At 45.1% G+C, this 23,333-nt stretch overlaps 1 protein-coding gene across 3 annotated transcripts in view; it reads right to left on the reverse strand.

Moving 5' to 3' along the window:
* LOC137355388 (serine-rich coiled-coil domain-containing protein 2-like) overlaps positions 1–17,921 on the reverse strand; it is a 636,521-nt gene extending 618,600 nt beyond the window's left edge. For all 3 annotated transcript variants that reach the window (XM_068020385.1, XM_068020383.1, XM_068020390.1), the window contains exon 1: positions 17,695–17,921. The gene's annotated coding sequence lies outside the window, so the exon portion shown is untranslated. The remainder of the gene's footprint in view (positions 1–17,694) is intronic.
* Between the last annotated feature and the right edge of the window lie 5,412 nt (positions 17,922–23,333).

Consider the following 23,333-nt stretch of genomic DNA (forward strand, 5'->3'; position numbering starts at 1 on the left):
TGGACAGCACCTTCCAAACCCGCGACCTCTTCCACCTGGAAGGACAAGGGCAGCAGATGCATGGGAACACCACCACCTGCAAGTTCCCCTCCAAGCTGCACACCATCCTGACTTGGAACTATGTCGCTGGGTCAAAATCCTGGAACTCCCTTCCTAACAGCACTGCTGGTGTACCAACTCACATAGACTGCAGCTGTTCAAGAAGGGAGCTCACCACCACCTTCTCGAGGGCAATTATGGATGGGCAATAAACGCTGGCCGAGCCAGCAACGCCCACATCCCATGAACGAATAAAAAAAAGTCGAGACGGGGAGAAGTCCAGTGATGTTACAGATGGAAATAGGCAATCTTAGCGATGGCGGGAATAGGTTGCTCGGAAGCTAATCTTGGGGGCAAATAATGACACCAAGGCTGCTAACAGTCTGATTCAGCTGTAGACAGTTGCCAGGGAGAGGGATGGAGTCAGTGATTCGGTGGCTTTATAATAAGATGTATAATCCTCTAATGGCAAAATATCAACAGCTGATGCCAAGGTAAAATCAGTGATTTAGTCTCTCAGTTCCAATAGAATTTCTAAGTTACTCAACTTCACTCTTGCAACCCAAGATATCATTGGATCGATTTGATTTACTGCAATTCTTCTGTTTCCTAGACAGGAACGGGACAAATAATGCAAATTCATCAAAAATTTTGTTATTTCAACAATTTGAGTGCAGGATAATAAACTGGATTTATAATTCCTTTTCTATTGGACTTTAGCAGAAACATATTACTCCTTTTTCAAGTCCCAAATGAGGGTACATCCAGCAAATAGATGCTCTCAAGGTTACCATTTAAAGAGTCACTATGATGTATGCAGCACCTGATCTTTACTCGCTACATTGATTTAATGAGCACATGAGATGAGTGACTTGCTGTGCAAGGAAATTGTAAACCCGAATCAACATCCCATCACTCATTAGCTGGTACCAAGACCTCATTTTCATAATTTCTTGGGTGCAAACAAAAAATCGTTAACATTTTATTCACTCTTCTGCAACAGCAGCAGCTAACTTAATCGCGCACACAAAGTTTTACTAGACCCAGGAAACAAGTTGAAAACAATCTATTTGTAAATACAGTTATACTGATCCAATGGTGACAGAAGACTTGCAATTATATAGCACTTTATCACAATATCAAAATGTCTCAAAGCACATGAAGTTCTTTTGGAATCCATTGACTGTCATATATGCAAGCATGACAGCCATTCTGTGCAAGCCATGTCCCCCAATGAGATGAGTGCGTAGAGGGGAATATTGGTCAGGACACCAAAGCTCCTCAACTGGCTTGGTAGCTTTCATCCACCTGAACAAACAGATGGACAGTAGTTTAATATTTCATCCAAAGGATGGCTTCCACAATGATGCAGCAGTGAACTGGAGTGCTGGCCAATTATGTAGTCAGAACCTACTGGGAGGATTAAATTTGCAATCTTTTGACCCAAACATGAAATTGATGTAAACTGGCACACCAAGTACAAGTCAAACTACTCTGAAAAGTCTAAGTGAGTTGTCTTATTTGTACTGAGCACTCATTCAAAACAGTTTTGATAAATAATCTATAGTTAAATGTATGTGGCTTTCATATAGCAGAGGATCTACTGTGTATTTCCAGCATTTTCTATTTTTGTTTCAGATTTCCAGCACTTCTTGTTTTACTCCTTTATAATTCTCGTTGCAAGCTTTCCCACATTTGCAGAATTTAGAGAATAGATTGAAAAGGTAAACTCAAGCTTCAAATTAATTTTCTTAAAATGTAGCCTTAAAACAGCTTGGATATACAATGAATCAATTGCATTTAATTTTAAATTGACTTGTCACACATACAGAAGCTTCAAAAAGCTCACACCATTCCCTATATACATGTGGTGGAGGGGAGGTGCCAATATGTAAACAGGAACATTCCAGGAAGCCAGCAGTCAAATAGCAGCTGAATGCAACAAGGGGTAAAAGTGTGTTGCCATTAGATCTACAGCTGTAACAATGGGTTGCTGTTGATAAGTTATATAAAATACAAAAAGTTACAGAAACTAATCAAAATTGGAACTAGAGGTTTTGACAGGCTGTAACTGCAGTTTCATTAACAGTACATGTTACCATTCAGAGTTGACCAGCGAACCTGAATTCATATAGTTCTTTCCATAACCTCAGATTATCTCATACAGCTTCACAGGCAATTAACTACTTCTTTTTAAGTGTTGTAATGTGGAAAATAGCAGATAATCTGTGTCTTTTTTATGGGTGTTGGCTGAGGGATAAATGCTGTCTACGACACTGGAACAACTCCTCTGTTCTTTAAATAGTACTGGGGATCTTTTACATCCAACCAAGGGGATAGACAGAACCTCAGTTTAAAGCCGGTTACGACCAGGTAAGAAAGGGGTCTAGGGGTCCCTTTCAGCCTTCACCTGGTCTTACCGTAACAAGGTTTAACTTTAAACACCGTTTTTAGCTCCCCCTTGGTGAATCCTTGTTCACCGCTTTCCAATTATAAGGCAAAGAAACCAGCACAAACAGGCTTTCTTAGGTTTAAAGAAAAGTTGAAATTTCTTGAACTTTAATTCGGTTAACGCCTAAGATACACGATGCACCCACGCTAGCGTGCATACACGATACACACATGCAAATAGAGACAGAAAAATAAAGCGGAAATGTTTGAGGCAATATCTGAAGAGTTTTTGTTACAGTTCTTTGAGCTCACTGTAGAGTCCTTGATTGTAGGTAGATCTTGTTTTTCGTTGGGGCCCAATATTCTTCTTAAACCTTGTTCGCTGTAAGAGACTTCTCTTTCTTGAGGATCATGTGTCTTCAATGGATTCAGAGACTTGTGAGAAAGAGATGGGAGCAGACAGGAAAGATCTTCTCAGTCCAGGAGCAAACAGGCACTCTGCCTTCAAACTCTGTGGCCAGTTCAAAAGAAAACCCTGTAATAGCCAGGTAGTCATGTGACCAGCTGGTCTAACCAGTCCTGGCCCTTGTGGATTGTATCCTCCTTAGAAGGCCCTGGAATGTGCTTCCTCACCTTCGATGTCTGTTAGTATGCAAATGTTATTTTCCAGCCACGGCTGATCTGTTTAAAGTCCTTTCTTCACTCCAGTAACAGTTTAAAATCAATGTTCATGACAAAATTAATGTGCCTCATTCTTGGCAGGTGGGGGCCTAGCATGATAAGCCTGATTCGAAAGAGAGCATCTCTGATAATGTAGCACTCCCTCAATACTACACTGAAGTGTCAGCATGGATTTTACGCTCGAATCTTGGGAGTGGGTCTTGAACCCATAACCTTCTGACTCAAACAATAGTGCTACTGCCAAGCTCCAGCTGAATGCCATGATAAAGAGTTTTGAAGGACCTGCCTTTTTAATACTTGTATTTAATGCTCCTCCTTTTGCCACTGGCTGTTCTGTTGCCAAGAAAAACAAGCAAATCAGAAATCAATTTTGAAGCTTTTTCCAATTACTGGAAGGAAGGGAGATACAGGAACTGAAGAGAGACCAATTCAAAAGTTAAAGCAGATCCAAGCATCACTTTAGATACCATTTCTATTCGGATCTCAGCAAGATCACACCACACATATATGTCAGTTCCGTTAAGTACACTTAATGATGTTTACTCACTTTGGTTTAAAAATGTGACTTGTTGTTACAACTCATTCTTTAAGAAAAAGTTCAAAGGGATTTACGATCTGCTTTAGTCTTTCTGATCATATTACAATTCACTCCTGTTATTTGCTTTGATATAAACAAGCACAAAGTGGTCAACAATCCAATAAAAACCTAAACAATGGCGAACAAGCCCAAGAATTGCTAGTCTGTTCCTGGGCACTACTTCATCACAGAAGACGACAGCCAAAGTTTTATTTATATCCTTGAGATTCCAGGTCATAAATTAATTTTGCATATGGAAAATTCATATTAGACATTGTTTGCAATTACTCTTCATTAGAATCAGTGATCAACCTAACGTCACAAAAACTGTAAATGTCAAAAAGGCTAATAGAACGTTGGCATTGAGGATTGAAATTAAGTGCAGAAGTGATGCTTCAGTTGTACAGAACCTGAGTGAGACCTCATCTGGAGCACTGACTTCAGCTTTGGACACCAGTGCTTATCAAAGAGAGGGGGTACAGCACAGATTCAGGAGAATTACGCCAGGGATTATAAAGTTAAATTACAAAGACAGGTTACATAAACGTGCAAAATACTGCGGATGCTGGGATGCTGTTTTTTTTCATGTTTGCACTTGCTGCTGTTCAATATTCAGTCCATTAACACCTTTTCTGTACTAATGCATTGTCTTTCAACACACCATTAACATATTGCTTGCCTTTGCTCCATGACTTTTTGGTCAGCTATGTGGCCTTGTCCAATCTACACCTCCTTTGTTATCTCTTGCCCCACCCCCACCTCACTTGCTTATAACCTTTGACATTTCTAATATTTGTCAGTTCCGAAGAAGGGTCACTGACCCGAAACGTTAACTCTGCTTTGCTTTCCACAGATGCTCCCAGACCTGCTGAGTGGTTCCAGCATTTCTTATTTTTATTTCAGATTTCCAGCATCCGCAGTATTTTGCTTTTATTACATAAACGTGCGCTGTATTCCCTTGAAGTTAGAGGTTTGAGGGATTATCTAATTGAGGCATTTAAAATGATTAAGGGATTTGCTAGAATAGATAACGAATAAAGTACTTCCTCTAGTGAAGGAATCTTAAAATTGGAGCTCTGTCGTTTAGGAGCAATACCAGGAGGCACACACGGAGAATGGAAATCTCAAACTCATTCCCCAAAATGCTGTTGAAGCTACATCAACTGAAATTTCCAAAACTGAGACTGGTCGATTTTTGTTTGGTAAAGGCATTCAAGGATATGAAATATAGGTGAGTAAATGGAGTTGAAGTACACAACAGTCTTAATCTAATAGAATGGCAGAACAGACACAATGGGCTGAATGGCCTCCTGTAGCTCCAATGTACATAAATACACAAGCGAGGCTTTGAACCCAAACTTTGACTTCGTGTCAAGTGTTTTACCAACTAAACAAAGCTGACAAGATGTTAAATATGAGTTCACATTTCCCAGAAATAAAAAAGGACTAATAGTACTGAGCAAATATGAGAATTTTGATAAAAATGAAACATTTTTAAATTCTTAGCACTACAAATATTGAGCAGTACACTAACAGCTCTCATCCCTCCTTCGCCCCAGTGCAAGGATTCTGTCTACTGCACAATAGCACAATTATCCAGTTTAACTCCTCATCTGAAAATCAGAAAAAAGATTGGACAGAAGTTCAACAGGTGAGCTTGTAGCACCTTCCCTTTGTATTCCAGACTCGATCCAACCCCTTATGCCTTAAAAATGTCATACGACAGTCAGTTCTCACCAGGCTTCTCAGAACAGTCTAAAATCCAGGGTTTAACGGAGCAGATCCAGCAAAAAGGTCTTAGCATAACCTGCTTGGTTTCACACATTAACAAATCATGCACTATGTAAAACTACAAGAGAAAAATCTAGGCAGAATGTTACTTAATCCTTTTATGTGCATTTCATAGAACATACATCTTCAAATTCATCAACAACTTGCACCTACACAGCACCTTTAACATTACATAAGGTGCTTCACAAGAAAGTTAATAAAAAATGTTGACACTGAGCCACAGGTGGTAATATTCGGGCAGATGACCAGAAGCTTGGTCAAAGAGGCGGTATTTAAAGAATATCTTAGAGGAGAGGTTGAGAGATGCAGAGGTTTAAGGAGAGAATTCCAGCGCTTCAGGCAAGACAGCTGAAAGCTTGGCTACCAATGGTCGAGCAATGAAAATTGGGGATGCAAAAGATGCCAGAATTGGAGGAATGCAGAGATGCCAAAGGTTTTTAGGTCTGGAGGAGGTTACTGAAATAGGGAGGGGCAAAGCCGTGGAGAAATTTGAAAACAAGGATGAGGATTTTAAAATTGGGGCATTTTGATTTTAAAATTCTCTCACACAGAAGGAGCCAGCAACATTGTAAATGAAATACTGATAGAACCTATGAATAGTCAGAACACAAAAGCAAAACCAAGGCGCGGGTTCTTAAAAAAAAATAAAATCCGCCAATTCTTCATTTCAAACTCTACTATGACAACTGAGGCAGTGTGTGCAGAACATACTCCCAGGTTAAGAAATTTAGGCTTACAATGATACAGTACAGCAATGTAAGTCTGTACACTGTACAAAACTTACATTACATCCCTGGTAGAATGTAGGCTATGGAAAGCCCTTACAAAACTTTCTTCTGTTTGCAAACAACATCGATGAAATATTAAACTTGATGTCATACCCTATATTTTGAGGCTCTGGAACTCAATGAGCCTTGTCGTTTGATACTGCTATTGGATATTATCGAAGATTCAATTGCCAGATTTGTGTGGCTAGAATTATGCAATTATGTCATGTTTATTTTTTGCAAACAGACACAGAAGCATTCCGTCCATTGCGCTGGCTGGCAACCACAAACTTCAAAAATGCGCAACTTGAAATTGATATTTGTACATCCTACAGAGAGTATTCAAAGTTGATCACAGAGCAGTCAACAATAAATACATATAATAAAAGCAAAATAATGCAGATGCTGGAATTCGGAAATAAGAGAGTTTCAGGTCACAGACCTGAAACGTTAACTCTGCTTCTCTCTCAATAAATACATGATCTCCCCAGTTGGTCTCAAATCAGTACTTTTTCCCCAATGGCAGCTCTTTTCAGACTATAACAGTTTAATATACACCGAACTGATTCATTAGAACTCTTACAGCATTGAACCTACTCAAGAGATGGGCTCTCTCAAAACAGTGAAAGGACAAGCCTGATTCCAGGCAGCTGCGAACTGCCACCATGAAACTGCTGCAGGGCAATATGCATAGATTAAAAATGCACCTTGTGGGTCTTGATTACAACTTTACTGCAAAGCAAGACAGTCTGCTGCAACAATAACATCTGGTTATTGCTCTGCAGCAAGTAAACACTGAACTACAGTTGCCACCAGCCCGCCTTTGAGCGGGATCTAGCTTTTATTTTTAATGTAGGTGAGGGAGTAAATAGCCGGTTTTCGGAGGGCCCCATGAATGTAGAAATCACCACATTGTCCAAAAAAATAAAATTTCCAAAATATAATTGAAAATTGAAAACTAATTTCCAAAGCACACACCTGGTTTAACAGACATTCTATTTCTCAATAATCTAACAATAGGTGCCAATCCCAGACTGAACACATGCATGATTGCTGTAATCTGAAGCTATGCTACCCAGCACTTAACACACAAGTGGCACTATGTGGAGGGGTATAAGGGCATTCAAGATCCTGGCCAACATTTATTTATCAACGTCACCAAAACAGACTAACTGGACATTTGGTGTTATGTTGCTGTTTGCAAAATGGCTGGTGTTTGACTACTTAACAGTAACTGTACCGCAAAATAATTCCATAGTTGTCAAGTGCTTTGGGATCTCCTGAAGATGCGAAAGACACTGTATAAGTACCAGTTTTTTTTTGATGTTTAGCCTATTTTGGGCACAGTGGCGCAGTGGTTAGCACTGCAGCCTCACAGCTCCAGGGACCCAGGTTCGATTCTGGGTACTGTCTGTGCAGAGTTTGCAAGTTCTCCCTGTGTCTGCGTGGGTTGTCGCCGGGTGCTCCGGTTTCCTCCCACATCCAAAAGACTTGCAGGTGATAGGTATGTTGGCCGTTGTAAATTGCCCCTAGTGTAGGGAGGTGATAGGGAATATGGGATTACTGTAGGGTTGTTGGTCGGCACAGACTCGGTGGGCCGAAGGGCCTGTTTCAGTGCTGTATCTCTAAAAAAAAAAAAATGACTGAGTGATGTGAGTAAATGTGGTGCACGTTAGTTGGTCCTGAGATTTCCAATTCTTCCTCCTCGCCATGAAGAACGGCATGGTGCTTAATTGCATTGCTTCATTGAAATTGGAATTCATTGCATGGGAAATGACTGGTATAAACTATGGCTTTCCCAATTGGAGCCACAGCTCATGAATGGTGCAACATAACGTGCAAGGGGAGATGGTGGCGTAGTGGCAATGTCACTGAACTAGGAATCCAGAGGTCTGAGCAAATGTCCTGGGGACGCAGGTCCAAATCCCACCCCGGCAGTTGGTGGAATTTTAATTCAATTGACGGATATCAATAATTGATATCTCTATTGATAGTAACATATTGGAATACTTCATTATTCCCAACAGTAATATTGTAGCAAAATACAAGATTACAATTTAACAATTAAAATTTGTTATACTTCTGCTCACTGGGATACATTTATCTCAGTATGTTTTCAGAAAATCAATTTTGCTTTGGTTCTATGATGGAATAAGGGGAGCATTTTTTCAAATTCTCATTGCTACTCAAAAGGTATTAAAATTGTGAGTTCACTAATTACCAAATAGCATGCAAAATACCCTTTCACTGTTGTACCTGAAAATTCTCATTCATCCTTTCTCAAATAGATCCAATGGGAATCTTCCTGATACACTATTGTAAACAGATGATAGGCAAGAATTTCCACCAGGAAATAGCCCCAAATGTGGCAAGGTGAGATTCCACCCACACTATGTCCCAGTGCTATCCTTGCCAAATTTCACGAGCTCAGCCATAAGCAAGTTATTTTGGCAGGCTCCCAGCACTATTTCCAATTGCACCAGGAGCTTGCCCCAATTGTGCAGAGATGCATAAAAAACTGATGCTTCAGGAGTCTGGATCCTCAATAACTTGAGGTGGCTATTTGCTACCCAAACAGACAGAAGTGTGGGATCTCTATTTCCGAGCAACATTATGATAAAGTGCAGCAGTCAATCAATTGCCTCGTGAAAATGCGATACAAAGGGAGAGGGAAAAAGTAGCAGAGGAGGAGGAAGAGGAAAAGTCATTGATACCATATCTGCTAAACAACTTTAAATTGCACCTTTGGATTTCTCTTCAATTTCATGCTTTTTATTAACATTTCTCAGGAAAAGCTCCAGTAAATAATCAACTATTACTATTCAGTAATCAGAAGAATTTGTTTCTTACTTCAGAACTTTTTACCCTAAACATTTTTATTCCAATAGATGTTTAACAATAGAAATTGAATATCAGTAACATTGTACAGCACAACCTTCAACACCATCGCATGAAGTCCAAACAAATAACCACATTGAAAATAAACCAATTTGGTCTTTTCACAATACCCAAATATATCAAAATGTTATTGAATTTAGCAGGTGCCTCATTAACTGAATAAAGAGAGAGGCTTCCCTCAGGATCCCATCTGCATTTAGAAGATTGAGGGGTATCCAATTGAAGTGTTTAAAATGATAAAGAAATTATATAGGGTAAATACAGAAACTATTTCTTCAGGATGGAAAAATCCAGAACAAGAGGGCACAATGTTAAAATTAGAGCCAGACCATTTAGCTGGGAAATCAGAAAACATCTTTTCACCAAAGGCGAAGTGGAAATCTGGAACACACTCCCCCAAAAGGCTGTGGATGCTGAGTCAATTGTAACTTTCAAGACTGAGATAAATAGATATGTTATTAGGTAAGGACATCAAGGGATATGGACCAAATATGGGTATATGGAGTTGAGTTACAGATCAGCTATGATCTGATTGAATAGTGGAACAGACTCAAGGAGTCTGTGCTTATGTTCCTATGAATAGGGAACTGTGCACAAGAAAGCTTCTAAGACTTAGACAGTTATCAGTACATCTGAAAGGCAATTTCAAACTGGCTGTTACACAACAGAACTGGTAGAGTATCTTCCTTCGGAGGCCAGAGCGACATATTTTCAATACCTGGAGTTCAAAATATAGGACTGAATTTTATTTGAATGATTAAAGGTAGTACTATGATGCAGCACACAGAAACACTAATGCACAGCATGTGGGGTTCCAACTTCAATCATGTTACAGAAAAGAACTCGAATTCTGAACTGTTCCTGCCCGGTTTTTCACATTTCCAGGTAGCCAGTTCCAGAACAAGATTGGCGGAGGGATGATCGATCACCTGCCATTTGAGTCTCCGAACATAGCTTGTGACAACAGGGGAAAAGAAAAAAAAGACTGATGCTCTCACCTAATCACAATAATGTGGAATTATTCCAATTTTAATCAGAGCATACAGAATTCATAAGTGAAAATTTTGGATTTTTGTTAAAGGAAACTGAACTGGAACAAGAATTTTGAAAATGCAATTCTGAATTTACACATTTAAACCAAAGATCCAGTTTTAATTCTTTCAGATATATTCTGATAAGGCCACAAATAGTCATTTTACAGAATGTTTTGCTTCTGGCAAATACACACAAAAGTGCATGTAGTACCCAAACTAAAAATACTGGTTAAATACAAAGGGTACTGGCCACTCCTTCACACTCATGAGCAATATGATTGAGTGTGGCAGTGTTAAAAGTCAGCTGGGAACAACATTTTAAAAAAAAAAAATTTTAAACAAAGGCAGGTAAACATAAGCCTCTTATTTTAGTGAAATTAATAGCACTTGATCTTTTTTAGATCAAAAGTTCCAAACATAAAATAAATGCCATGGTGAGACAGGGAGCAGAACCTTTGTTAAAACAGCTGCTTATCTCAGGTTAAGATATTATGTAAGATAGTATACTGTGACCCCTATGCCTTGAAATACTGTCAACGGAGTTTCATACTGATTATTTTAACACAGTATCAGAGCTCCTTCAACTTTGCCCACAGAAAGTTTGGACAAAACAAATTTCTCATAGGGTACATAAGTGCTGGTATAGGTGTGGATATCTGCAGTTTCTGAAGTTTATGAAACTTCATCCAGTGGTTAAAGTGTGCAGCTTCAGGTGTTGCAATAAGGTGATGCCCAAATAAGGAGTGTGCAGAGAACATTTTCAATTTATTATGGATTGTTATTCAAAAGCTCATCAATAACTGTTCTGTGGAGTAGAATTAGCATGTTGTAACACTGCTTTACATTAATTGGCACTGCTAGACAAATCCCCGAGTACAAGAACAGACACAACGTCTACATTCTAAATAATTAATCCTGAGGGAACAATTTCAAGGATCTAACCATCTACGGATTCAGATAACAGCTACCTGCTACTGAAGCTTCACTCTTAAAACTTGTATCATTACCTGAATTGACTTGTTGTCACCCCTAGATAAAGTTTGGTACCTTACTGTAGTTGCTCACTGGTCAACTTATACCAAGGAATCTATTATATCCATCTCAACAGGTTGGTGGAACATCAGGTTAGCAATGTACACTGAAATATCAGTCTACAATATATGGAAAAACTCTGGATTGGGACTTGAACCCACAATTTTCCGACTCAGTGGTGAGAGCGCTGCAACAGTTAAACTGACACAGATTTGCAAAGCACTAATCCTATTTGGAATTATAGATTTGCTTCAACAACTGACAAAGACGACAAGTGAATGTTTAGTAAAGGAACATTCTGTAATTCTGTAAGGTTGCTGCCCTGGTACAGATACATTGCACTTCAATATTACCTGCAACATAATCCTATGCTCAAAGATGGTCCTACATCCTCAATGATTTTGCAAATTTGTAAAGTTTATATTGATTTTTGCATTGATTTTATTTTAAAAACTGTACTGGCATTCAGTTCCTCTCAATTGTACACTTGTCATTCCCAGTTGCCTATATGACACCAAGCCTTCATTAAAAAAAACATGTTTTAAAACAGAAATGATATTTGGTAAGCATTTCTGATTATATGATGCAAATGGTGGAAACAAAACACTCGACGAGAGCCCAACTGCCTGTTCAGGAGAATATAAAAGATTCTCGTCACTATTTAAAGAATTACCAGGTAGTTTTCCAGTGTCCGCGCCAACATTTATCCCTCAGCCAACATCAGCAAAAGTGATTTACTGGTCATTCATCTCTTCACTGCCACTGTTGCTTTGTCGATAAATGTGCCAGTAAATTGTGAACATTTAAATAATCCTCAAAAATAATTAATTGGGTGTTCACATTTTGAGATGTCTCAAGAGACGAGATCAGGGCTACATAAATGCAAGTTCTTAACTTTTTTCTTTCTATGTTAAGTTTCCCAAGTTGAACATTAAAAAAAAACACATTCTGTAGATGTGAAATTCAGGACTAAGGCGAAAGGTGAATTGGTGGAAAAATTGACTGCAGGGAGGAAGCACTCTGAGCTATGTCATCAACCTGTCACTGAGGACCTTGGACAGCGAATGAGACTCACAGAGAGGCCAACCTCCCTATCAAAACCCCTCACAAGGTGCTGGATTATACAGTTGGTAATCAGCAAGCCTGATAGGCAGCATTGGACATGAATGGCTACAACTTGAAGGTGGATGGCACAACACAAGCTGCTCCGCGCAGATCACACATTCAATAATGAAACACAAGAGCTACTGAAAAATGTTACCTCCAAACAGAGTAGAGAACACAGGTTTATATATCTAGTAAAATAAAAGCAAAATACTGCAGATGCTGGAAATCTGAAACAAAAACAAGAAATGCTGGAATCACTCAGCAGGTCTGGCAGCATCTGTGGAAAGAGAAGCAGAGTTAACGTTTCTGGTCAGTGACCCTTCTTCTCAGTTCGAAGCAGGGTCACTGACCCGAAACGTTAACTCTGCTTCTCTTTCCACAGATGCTGCCAGACCTGCTGAGTGATTCCAGCATTTCTTGTTTTTGTTTTATATATCTAGTACTTGATGCCCATTATGATTGGACTGAAAACAAGCACGCAGCTAATGAAAGGATCGAGAACGAGAGGACACAGATTTAAAGTAATGGGTAAGAGAAGCAAAAGCAACATGAGGAAAACTTTTTTCATGCAGTGAGTGGTTAAGGTCTGGAATGCGCTGCCAGTGTGGTGGAGGCAGGTTCAATTGAAGCATTCAAAAGGGAATTAGACTGTTTTATATATAAAGGAAGAATGTGCAGGGTTATGTGGAGAAGGCTAGAGAATGGCACGGAGTGAATTGCTCTTTCAGAGAGCCAGTGCAGACACGATGAGCCGAATAGCCTCCTTCTGCGCTGTAACAATTCTATGTTAGTGAAGTATGATCAGGAAGATAGTGGCAATGCACTTATAAAAGATGTGCATTTCTATAGCGTCTTTCACAACCTCATGACATCCTAAAGTACTTTACAGCCAACAAAGTACTTCTTGCAGTGTAGTCATTATTGTAACATAGGAAACACAGCAGCCAACGTGCACAGTAAGCTGTTTGAGTTTAATGTGACTCCACAATGTCACACTTGGAAATGGAAGCTTGGAACCAGGTCAACACTCTATGGCAAACTCAAATTCAATACTTTCTGAATTGCTTCGAATATCAGCAGCAAAATCTCTCCTCCAACCTGGCTTCAGCTTCTGAATCTTCACTCACTGCTCAACCGTTTCAACAAAAGCCTCATCATCACCATTTTTTTGAAAACAAAACATACTGGCCAGCACCTTACCTCCAAATGACAAGAATCAATTTTTCCCCCAACACAGATAAAGCCTTCCAATAATAACTTCCTGTCTGATTCAGGAATACTGACGTACTGCACTCACTCATGGGCTCAACTTATTTTACATAAACAAAAGCCTTAACATTTTAATACCTCCTACCTGTCTGAGTTCAGGCCTGGAATGGTGCAAAGTCCAAGGCAAGCAACACTGAATACATAAACATTTGCTTGACAAAAGGTGAGGGATCATGCTCCCCTGAAAGCCATAATAGCAGGAAACAAAATATAGATTTGCCAGCAAAACATTACAACCCCTCCCAACAGAATCATAATCCAATCCTGCTTGGTGCACCCATCACATGCTCAACTCAACGACAGGGCCTCCACATAGACGGTGTACCAAAGACCTTCAATGATAATAAGATCAAGCTAAAGCATGCAGGAGAGAATACCGTGACTTCTACCAGATAACGGCAATATCCTCGCTCCTTCCACTAACCTCAATAAACCAAGAGTCAGTTACAGCAGGGCTGTCAGATCAAAGTGCACTTGCAAAAATCAGTCAGAAGGATTTCAAAAATTTACTTACAAACTCAACATAAAAAAAGATATAGTAACTATGTACAGTTTACATGAAGGTGCTCCAGATCTCACTCAATATAATAGTTGGGAGAAGGGCAAAGAGAGCACAGAGAATGCTGACTAATTCTTTCATTTAAGTTTTCAGTCAGAGGATGTCACTCAGCCCTGCATAATACTGACACAGTAACACCCTTGCAAAGCATATTACATGAATAATATTGAGCGCCCTCAATAAGGGGGGGGGGGGGGGGAGAAGAGAAGAGGTGAGGGGGGGGGGAAGAGAAGAGGTGAGGGGGGGGGGGAAGAGAAGAGGTGAGGGGGGGGGGAAGAGAAGAGGTGAGGGGGGGGGGGAAGAGAAGAGGTGAGGGGGGGGGGAAGAGAAGAGGTGAGGGGGGGGAAGAGAAGAGGTGAGGGGGGGGGGGGGGGAAGGAGAAGAGGTGAGGGGGGGGGGGGAAGAGAAGAGGTGAGGGGGGGGGGAAGAGAAGAGGTGAGGGGGGGGGGAAGAGAAGAGGTGAGGGGGGGGGAAGAGAAGAGGTGAGGGGGGGTGGGGAAGAGAAGAGGTGAGGGGGGGGGAAGAGAAGAGGTGGGGGGGGGGAAGAGAAGAGAGGTGGGGGGGGAAGAGAAGAGGTGAGGGGGGGGAAGAGAAGAGGTGAGGGGGGGGAAGAGAAGAGGTGAGGGGGGGAAGAGAAGAGGTGAGGGGGGGGAAGAGAAGAGGTGAGGGGGGGGAAGAGAAGAGGTGAGGGGGGGGAAGAGAAGAGGTGAGGGGGGGGAAGAGAAGAGGTGAGGGGGGGGGAAGAGAAGAGGTGAGGGGGGGGGGAAGAGAAGAGGTGAGGGGGGGAAGAGAAGAGGTGAGGGGGGGGAAGAGAAGAGGTGAGGGGGGGGAAGAGAAGAGGTGAGGGGGGGGGAAGAGAAGAGGTGAGGGGGGGGAAGAGAAGAGGTGAGGGGGGGGAAGAGAAGAGGTGAGGGGGGGGGAAGAGAAGAGGTGAGGGGGGGGAAGAGAAGAGGTGAGGGGGGGGAAGAGAAGAGGTGAGGGGGGGAAGAGAAGAGGTGAGGGGGGGGGAAGAGAAGAGGTGAGGGGGGGGGAAGAGAAGAGGTGAGGGGGGGGGAAGAGAAGAGGTGAGGGGGGGAAGAGAAGAGGTGAGGGGGGGGGAAGAGAAGAGGTGAGGGGGGGGGAAGAGAAGAGGTGAGGGGGGGGGAAGAGAAGAGGTGAGGGGGGGGGGAAGAGGTGAGGGGGGGGGGAAGAGAAGAGGTGAGGGGGGGGGGAAGAGAAGAGGTGAGGGGGGGGGAAGAGAAGAGGTGAGGGGGGGGAAGAGAAGAGGTGAGGGGGGGGGAAGAGAAGAGGTGAGGGGGGGGGGAAGAGAAGAGGTGAGGGGGGGGGAAGAGAAGAGGTGAGGGGGGGGGAAGAGAAGAGGTGAGGGGGGGGGAAGAGAAGAGGTGAGGGGGGGGAAGAGAAGAGGTGAGGGGGGGGGAAGAGAAGAGGTGAGGGGGGGGGGAAGAGAAGAGGTGAGGGGGGGGGGAAGAGAAGAGGTGAGGGGGGGGGGGAAGAGAAGAGGTGAGGGGGGGGGGAAGAGAAGAGGTGAGGGGGGGGGAAGAGAAGAGGTGAGGGGGGGGGAAGAGAAGAGAAGAGGTGAGGGGGGGGGAAGAGAAGAGAAGAGGTGAGGGGGGGTAAGAGAAGAGGTGAGGGGGGGGGGGGAAGAGAAGAGGTGAGGGGGGGGGAAGAGAAGAGGTGAGGGGGGGGGAAGAGAAGAGGTGAGGGGGGGGGAAGAGAGAGGTGAGGGGGGGGGAAGAGAAGAGGTGAGGGGGGGGGAAGAGAAGAGGTGAGGGGGGGGGAAGAGAAGAGGTGAGGGGGGGGAAGAGAAGAGGTGAGGGGGGGGGAAGAGAAGAGGTGAGGGGGGGGAAGAGAAGAGGTGAGGGGGGGGGAAGAGAAGAGGTGAGGGGGGGGGAAGAGAAGAGGTGAGGGGGGGGGGAAGAGAAGAGGTGAGGGGGGGGAAGAGAAGAGGTGAGGGGGGGGGAAGAGAAGAGGTGAGGGGGGGGGAAGAGAAGAGGTGAGGGGGGGTGGGGAAGAGAAGAGGTGAGGGGGGGTGGGAAGAGAAGAGGTGAGGGGGGGGTGGGGAAGAGAAGAGGTGAGGGGGGGTGGGGAAGAGAAGAGGTGAGGGGGGGTGGGGAAGAGAAGAGGTGAGGGGGGGGGGAAGAGAAGAGGTGAGGGGGGGGGGAAGAGAAGAGGTGAGGGGGGGGGAAGAGAAGAGGTGAGGGGGGGGGAAGAGAAGAGGTGAGGGGGGGGAAGAGAAGAGAAGAGGTGAGGGGGAGAAGAGAAGAGGTGAGGGGGGGAGAGAAGAGGTGAGGGGGGGTAAGAGAAGAGGTGAGGGGGGGGTAAGAGAAGAGGTGAGGGGGGGGGGTTAAGAGAAGAGGTGAGGGGGGGGGGGGAAGAGAAGAGGTGAGGGGGGGGGGAAGAGAAGAGGTGAGGGGGGGGGGAAGAGAAGAGGTGAGGGGGGGGGGAAGAGAAGAGGTGAGGGGGGGGGAAGAGAAGAGGTGAGGGGGGGGGAAGAGAAGAGGTGAGGGGGGGTGGGGAAGAGAAGAGGTGAGGGGGGGTGGGGAAGAGAAGAGGTGAGGGGGGGTGGGAAGAGAAGAGGTGAGGGGGGGGAAGAGAAGAGGTGAGGGGGGGGGAAGAGAAGAGGTGAGGGGGGGGAAGAGAAGAGGTGAGGGGGGGTGGGGAAGAGAAGAGGTGAGGGGGGGTGGGGAAGAGAAGAGGTGAGGGGAGGGGTGGGGAAGAGAAGAGGTGAGGGGGGGTGGGGAAGAGAAGAGGTGAGGGGGGGGTGGGGAAGAGAAGAGGTGAGGGGGGGGGAAGAGAAGAGGTGAGGGGGGGGGGAAGAGAAGAGGTGAGGGGGGGGGGGAAGAGAAGAGGTGAGGGGGGGGGGAAGAGAAGAGGTGAGGGGGGGGGAAGAGAAGAGGTGAGGGGGGGGGAAGAGAAGAGGTGAGGGGGGGGGAAGAGAAGAGAAGAGGTGAGGGGGGGGGAAGAGAAGAGGTGAGGGGGGGGGGAGAAGAGGTGAGGGGGGGGTAAGAGAAGAGGTGAGGGGGGGGTAAGAGAAGAGGTGAGGGGGGGGAAGAGAAGAGGTGAGGGGGGGTGGGGAAGAGAAGAGGTGAGGGGGGGGTGGGGAAGAGAAGAGGTGAGGGGGGGGGGGAAGAGAAGAGGTGAGGGGGGGGGGAAGAGAAGAGGTGAGGGGGGGGGGAAGAGAAGAGGTGAGGGGGGGGGAAGAGAAGAGGTGAGGGGGGGGGGAAGAGAAGAGGTGAGGGGGGGTGGGGAAGAGAAGAGGTGAGGGGGGGGGAAGAGAAGAGGTGAGGGGGGGGAAGAGAAGAGGTGAGGGGGGGGGTTAAGAGAAGAGGTGAGGGGGGGGTGGGGAAGAGAAGAGGTGAGGGGGGGGGGGGGAAGAGAAGAGAAGAGGTGAGGGGGGGTGGGGAAGAGAAGAGGTGAGGGGGGGGGAAGAGAAGAGGTGAGGGGGGGGAAGAGAAGAGGTGAGGGGGGGGAAGAGGAAAAAGTAAAAGAAGAGGTGAGGGGGGGGGAGGGGGGGAAGCTGAGTCAGTCGGTCGGGGCCCGCAGCGGTACCTGCATTCCCGGGATGAGGGTGATCGCTGCTCCAGGGCGGCCCATGGTGAGGACACCGGTGTCTATCTCTCTCTCGCTCCCAGGATGGTCAGTGCCGGTTATTCCCGGTCTCTCTCGCTCCCAGGATGGTCAGTGCCGGTTATTCCCGGTCTCTCTCGCTCCCAGGATGGTCAGTGCCGGTTATTCCCGGTCCGGGTCTCGCGCCGCCGCCGTTGCCTCTCGCGCTCCGCACACAGCTGGCAGTGACGTCACCCGCCAGCAGCGCGCATGCGCCGCCGGCCCGCAACCCCCGCCCCTCCCGCAGGGGAGAATCTGTCAGTGTGTCTGAGTGAATGAGTGAGTGTCAGTGTGTCTGGGTGAATGAGTGAGTGTCAGTGTGTCTGGGTGAATGAGTGAGTGTCAGTGTGTCTGGGTGAATGAGTGAGTGTCAGTGTGTCTGAGTGAATGAGTGAGTGTCTGAGTGAATGAGTGTGTCAGTGTGTCTGAGTGAATGAATGAGTGTCAGTGTGTCTGAGTGAATGAGTGAGTGTCAGTGTGTCTGAGTGAATGAGTGAGTGTCTGAGTGAATGAGTGTGTCAGTGTGTCTGAGTGAATGAATGAGTGTCAGTGTGTCAGTGTGTCTGAGTGAATGTCAGTGTGTCTGAGTGAATGAGTGAGTGTCAGTGTGTCTGAGTGAATGAGTGAGTGTCAGTGTGTCTGGGTGAATGAATGAGTGTCAGTGTGTCTGGGTGAATGAGTGAGTGTCAGTGTGTCTGAGTGAATGAGTGAGTGTCAGTGTGTCTGAGTGAATGAATGAGTGTCAGTGTGTCTGAGTGAGTGTCAGTGTGTCTGAGTGAATGAATGAGTGTCAGTGTGTCTGAGTGAGTGTCAGTGTGTCTGGGTGAATGAGTGAGTGTCAGTGTGTCTGGGTGAATGAGTGAGTGTCAGTGTGTCTGAGTGAATGAGTGAGTGTCTGAGTGAATGAGTGTGTCAGTGTGTCTGAGTGAATGAATGAGTGTCAGTGTGTCTGAGTGAATGAGTGAGTGTCAGTGTGTCTGAGTGAATGAGTGAGTGTCTGAGTGAATGAGTGTGTCAGTGTGTCTGAGTGAATGAATGAGTGTCAGTGTGTCAGTGTGTCTGAGTGAATGTCAGTGTGTCTGAGTGAATGAGTGAGTGTCAGTGTGTCTGAGTGAATGAGTGAGTGTCAGTGTGTCTGGGTGAATGAATGAGTGTCAGTGTGTCTGGGTGAATGAGTGAGTGTCAGTGTGTCTGAGTGAATGAGTGAGTGTCAGTGTGTCTGAGTGAATGAATGAGTGTCAGTGTGTCTGAGTGAGTGTCAGTGTGTCTGAGTGAATGAATGAGTGTCAGTGTGTCTGAGTGAGTGTCAGTGTGTCTGGGTGAATGAGTGAGTGTCAGTGTGTCTGGGTGAATGAGTGAGTGTCAGTGTGTCTGAGTGAATGAGTGAGTGTCTGAGTGAATGAGTGTGTCAGTGTGTCTGAGTGAATGAATGAGTGTCAGTGTGTCTGAGTGAATGAGTGAGTGTCAGTGTGTCTGAGTGAATGAGTGAGTGTCTGAGTGAATGAGTGTGTCAGTGTGTCTGAGTGAATGAATGAGTGTCAGTGTGTCAGTGTGTCTGAGTGAATGTCAGTGTGTCTGAGTGAATGAGTGAGTGTCAGTGTGTCTGAGTGAATGAGTGAGTGTCAGTGTGTCTGGGTGAATGAATGAGTGTCAGTGTGTCTGGGTGAATGAGTGAGTGTGAGTGTGTCTGAGTGAATGAGTGAGTGTCAGTGTGTCTGAGTGAATGAATGAGTGTCAGTGTGTCTGAGTGAGTGTCAGTGTGTCTGAGTGAATGAATGAGTGTCAGTGTGTCTGAGTGAGTGTCAGTGTGTCTGAGTGAATGAGTGAGTGTCAGTGTGTATGAGTGAATGAGTGACTGTCAGTGTGTCTGAGTGAATGAGTGAGTGTCAGTGTGTCTGAGTGAATGAATGAGTGTCAGTGTGTCTGAGTGAATGAGTGAGTGTCAGTGTGTCTGAGTGAATGAATGAGTGTCAGTGTGTCTGAGTGAGTGTCAGTGTGTCTGAGTGAATGAATGAGTGTCAGTGTGTCTGAGTGAGTGTCAGTGTGTCTGAGTGAATGAGTGAGTGTCAGTGTGTATGAGTGAATGTCAGTGTGTCTGAGTGAATGCCAGTGTGTCTGAGTGAATGAGTGAGTGTCAGTGTGTCTGAGTGAATGAGTGAGTGTCAGTGTGTCTGGGTGAATGAGTGAGTGTCAGTGTGTCTGAGTGAGTGTCAGTGTGTCTGAGTGAATGAGTGAGTGTCTGAGTGAATGAGTGTGTCAGTGTGTCTGAGTGAATGAATGAGTGTCAGTGTGTCTGAGTGAATGAGTGAGTGTCAGTGTGTCTGAGTGAATGAGTGAGTGTCTGAGTGAATGAGTGTGTCAGTGTGTCTGAGTGAATGAGTGAGTGTCAGTGTGTCTGAGTGAATGAGTGAGTGTCAGTGTGTCTGAGTGAATGAATGAGTGTCAGTGTGTCTGGGTGAATGAGTGAGTGTCAGTGTGTCTGAGTGAATGAGTGAGTGTCAGTGTGTCTGAGTGAATGAGTGAGTGTCAGTGTGTCTGAGTGAATGAATGAGTGTCAGTGTGTCTGAGTGAATGAGTGAGTGTCAGTGTGTCTGAGTGAATGAATGAGTGTCAGTGTGTCTGGGTGAATGAGTGAGTGTCAGTGTGTCTGAGTGAATGAGTGAGTGTCAGTGTGTCTGAGTGAATGAATGAGTGTCAGTGTGTCTGAGTGAGTGTCAGTGTGTCTGAGTGAATGAGTGAGTGTCAGTGTGTATGAGTGAATGAGTGAGTGTCAGTGTGTCTGAGTGAATGAGTGAGTGTCAGTGTGTCTGAGTGAATGAATGAGTGTCAGTGTGTCTGAGTGAATGAGTGAGTGTCAGTGTGTCTGAGTGAATGAATGAGTGTCAGTGTGTCTGAGTGAGTGTCAGTGTGTCTGAGTGAATGAATGAGTGTCAGTGTGTCTGAGTGAGTGTCAGTGTGTCTGAGTGAATGAGTGAGTGTCAGTGTGTATGAGTGAATGAGTGAGTGTCAGTGTGTCTGAGTGAATGTCAGTGTGTCTGAGTGAATGAGTGAGTGTCAGTGTGTCTGAGTGAATGAGTGAGTGTCAGTGTGTCTGGGTGAATGAGTGAGTGTCAGTGTGTCTGAGTGAATGAGTGAGTGTCAGTGTGTCTGAGTGAATGAGTGAGTGTCTGAGTGAATGAGTGAGTGTCAGTGTGTCTGAGTGAATGAGTGAGTGTCAGTGTGTCTGAGTGAATGAATGAGTGTCAGTGTGTCTGAGTGAGTGTCAGTGTGTCTGAGTGAATGAATGAGTGTCAGTGTGTCTGAGTGAGTGTCAGTGTGTCTGAGTGAATGAGTGAGTGTCAGTGTGTATGAGTGAATGAGTGAGTGTCAGTGTGTCTGAGTGAATGTCAGTGTGTCTGAGTGAATGAGTGAGTGTCAGTGTGTCTGAGTGAATGAGTGAGTGTCAGTGTGTCTGGGTGAATGAGTGAGTGTCAGTGTGTCTGAGTGAATGAGTGAGTGTCAGTGTGTCTGAGTGAATGAGCGAGTGTCTGAGTGAATGACTGAGTGTCAGTGTGTCTGAGTGAATGAATGAGTGTCAGTGTGTCTGGGTGAATGAGTGAGTGTCAGTGTGTCTGGTGAATGAGTGAGTGTCAGTGTGTCTGAGTGAATGAGTGAGTGTCAGTGTGTCTGAGTGAATGAGTGAGTGTCAGTGTGTCTGAGTGAATGAATGAGTGTCAGTGTGTCTGAGTGAGTGTCAGTGTGTCTGAGTGAATGAGTGAGTGTCAGTGTGTCTGAGTGAATGAGTGAGTGTCAGTGTGTCTGAGTGAATGTCAGTGTGTCTGAGTGAATGAGTGAGTGTCAGTGTGTCTGAGTGAATGAGTGAGTGTCAGTGTGTCTGGGTGAATGAGTGAGTGTCAGTGTGTCTGAGTGAATGAGTGAGTGTCAGTGTGTCTGAGTGAATGAGTGAGTGTCTGAGTGAATGAGTGAGTGTCAGTGTGTCTGAGTGAATGAGTGAGTGTCAGTGTGTCTGGGTGAATGAGTGAGTGTCAGTGTGTCTGAGTGAATGAGTGAGTGTCAGTGTGTCTGAGTGAATGAATGAGTGTCAGTGTGTCTGAGTGAGTGTCAGTGTGTCTGAGTGAATGAGTGAGTGTCAGTGTGTCTGAGTGAATGAGTGAGTGTCAGTGTGTCTGGGTGAATGAGTGAGTGTCAGTGTGTCTGAGTGAATGAGTGAGTGTCAGTGTGTCTGAGTGAATGAGTGAGTGTCAGTGTGTCTGGGTGAATGAGTGAGTGTCAGTGTGTCTGGGTGAATGAGTGAGTGTCAGTGTGTCTGAGTGAATGAGTGAGTGTCTGAGTGAATGAGTGAGTGTCAGTGTGTCTGAGTGAATGAGTGAGTGTCAGTGTGTCTGAGTGAATGAATGAGTGTCAGTGTGTCTGAGTGAGTGTCAGTGTGTCTGGGTGAATGATTGAGTGTCAGTGTGTCTGAGTGAATGAGTGAGTGTCAGTGTGTCTGGGTGAATGAGTGAGTGTCAGTGTGTCTGAGTGAATGAGTGAGTGTCAGTGTGTCTGAGTGAATGAGTGAGTGTCTGAGTGAATGAGTGAGTGTCAGTGTGTCTGAGTGAATGAGTGAGTGTCAGTGTGTCTGGGTGAATGAGTGAGTGTCAGTGTGTCTGAGTGAATGAGTGAGTGTCAGTGTGTCTGAGTGAATGAATGAGTGTCAGTGTGTCTGAGTGAGTGTCAGTGTGTCTGAGTGAATGAGTGAGTTTCAGTGTGTCTGAGTGAATGAGTGAGTGTCAGTGTGTCTGGGTGAATGAGTGAGTGTCAGTGTGTCTGAGTGAATGAGTGAGTGTCAGTGTGTCTGAGTGAATGAGTGAGTGTCAGTGTGTCTGTGTGAATGAGTGAGTGTCAGTGTGTCTGGGTGAATGAGTGAGTGACAGTGTGTCTGAGTGAATGAGTGAGTGTCTGAGTGAATGAGTGAGTGTCAGTGTGTCTGAGTGAATGAGTGAGTGTCAGTGTGTCTGAGTGAATGAATGAGTGTCAGTGTGTCTGAGTGAGTGTCAGTGTGTCTGAGTGAATGAGTGAGTGTCAGTGTATCTGAGTGAGTGTCAGTGTGTCTGAGTGAATGAGTGAGTGTCAGTGTGTCTGAGTGAATGAATGAGTGTCAGTGTGTCTGAGTGAGTGTCAGTGTGTCTGGGTGAATGATTGAGTGTCAGTGTGTCTGAGTGAATGAGTGAGTGTCAGTGTGTCTGAGTGAATGAATGAGTGTCAGTGTGTCTGAGTGAGTGTCAGTGTGTCTGAGTGAATGTCAGTGTGTCTGAGTGAATGAGTGAGTGTCAGTGTGTCTGAGTGAATGAATGAGTGTCAGTGTGTCTGAGTGAGTGTCAGTGTGTCTGGGTGAATGAGTGAGTGTCAGTGTGTCTGAGTGAATGAGTGAGTGTCAGTGTGTCTGAGTGAATGAGTGAGTGTCTGAGTGAATGAGTGTGTCAGTGTGTCTGAGTGAATGAATGAGTGTCAGTGTGTCTGAGTGAATGAGTGAGTGTCAGTGTGTCTGAGTGAATGAGTGAGTGTCTGAGTGAATGAGTGTGTCAGTGTGTCTGAGTGAATGA

This window comes from Heterodontus francisci, chromosome 42 (assembly GCF_036365525.1).
Source record: "Heterodontus francisci isolate sHetFra1 chromosome 42, sHetFra1.hap1, whole genome shotgun sequence".
Classification (NCBI taxonomy): domain Eukaryota; kingdom Metazoa; phylum Chordata; class Chondrichthyes; order Heterodontiformes; family Heterodontidae; genus Heterodontus; species Heterodontus francisci.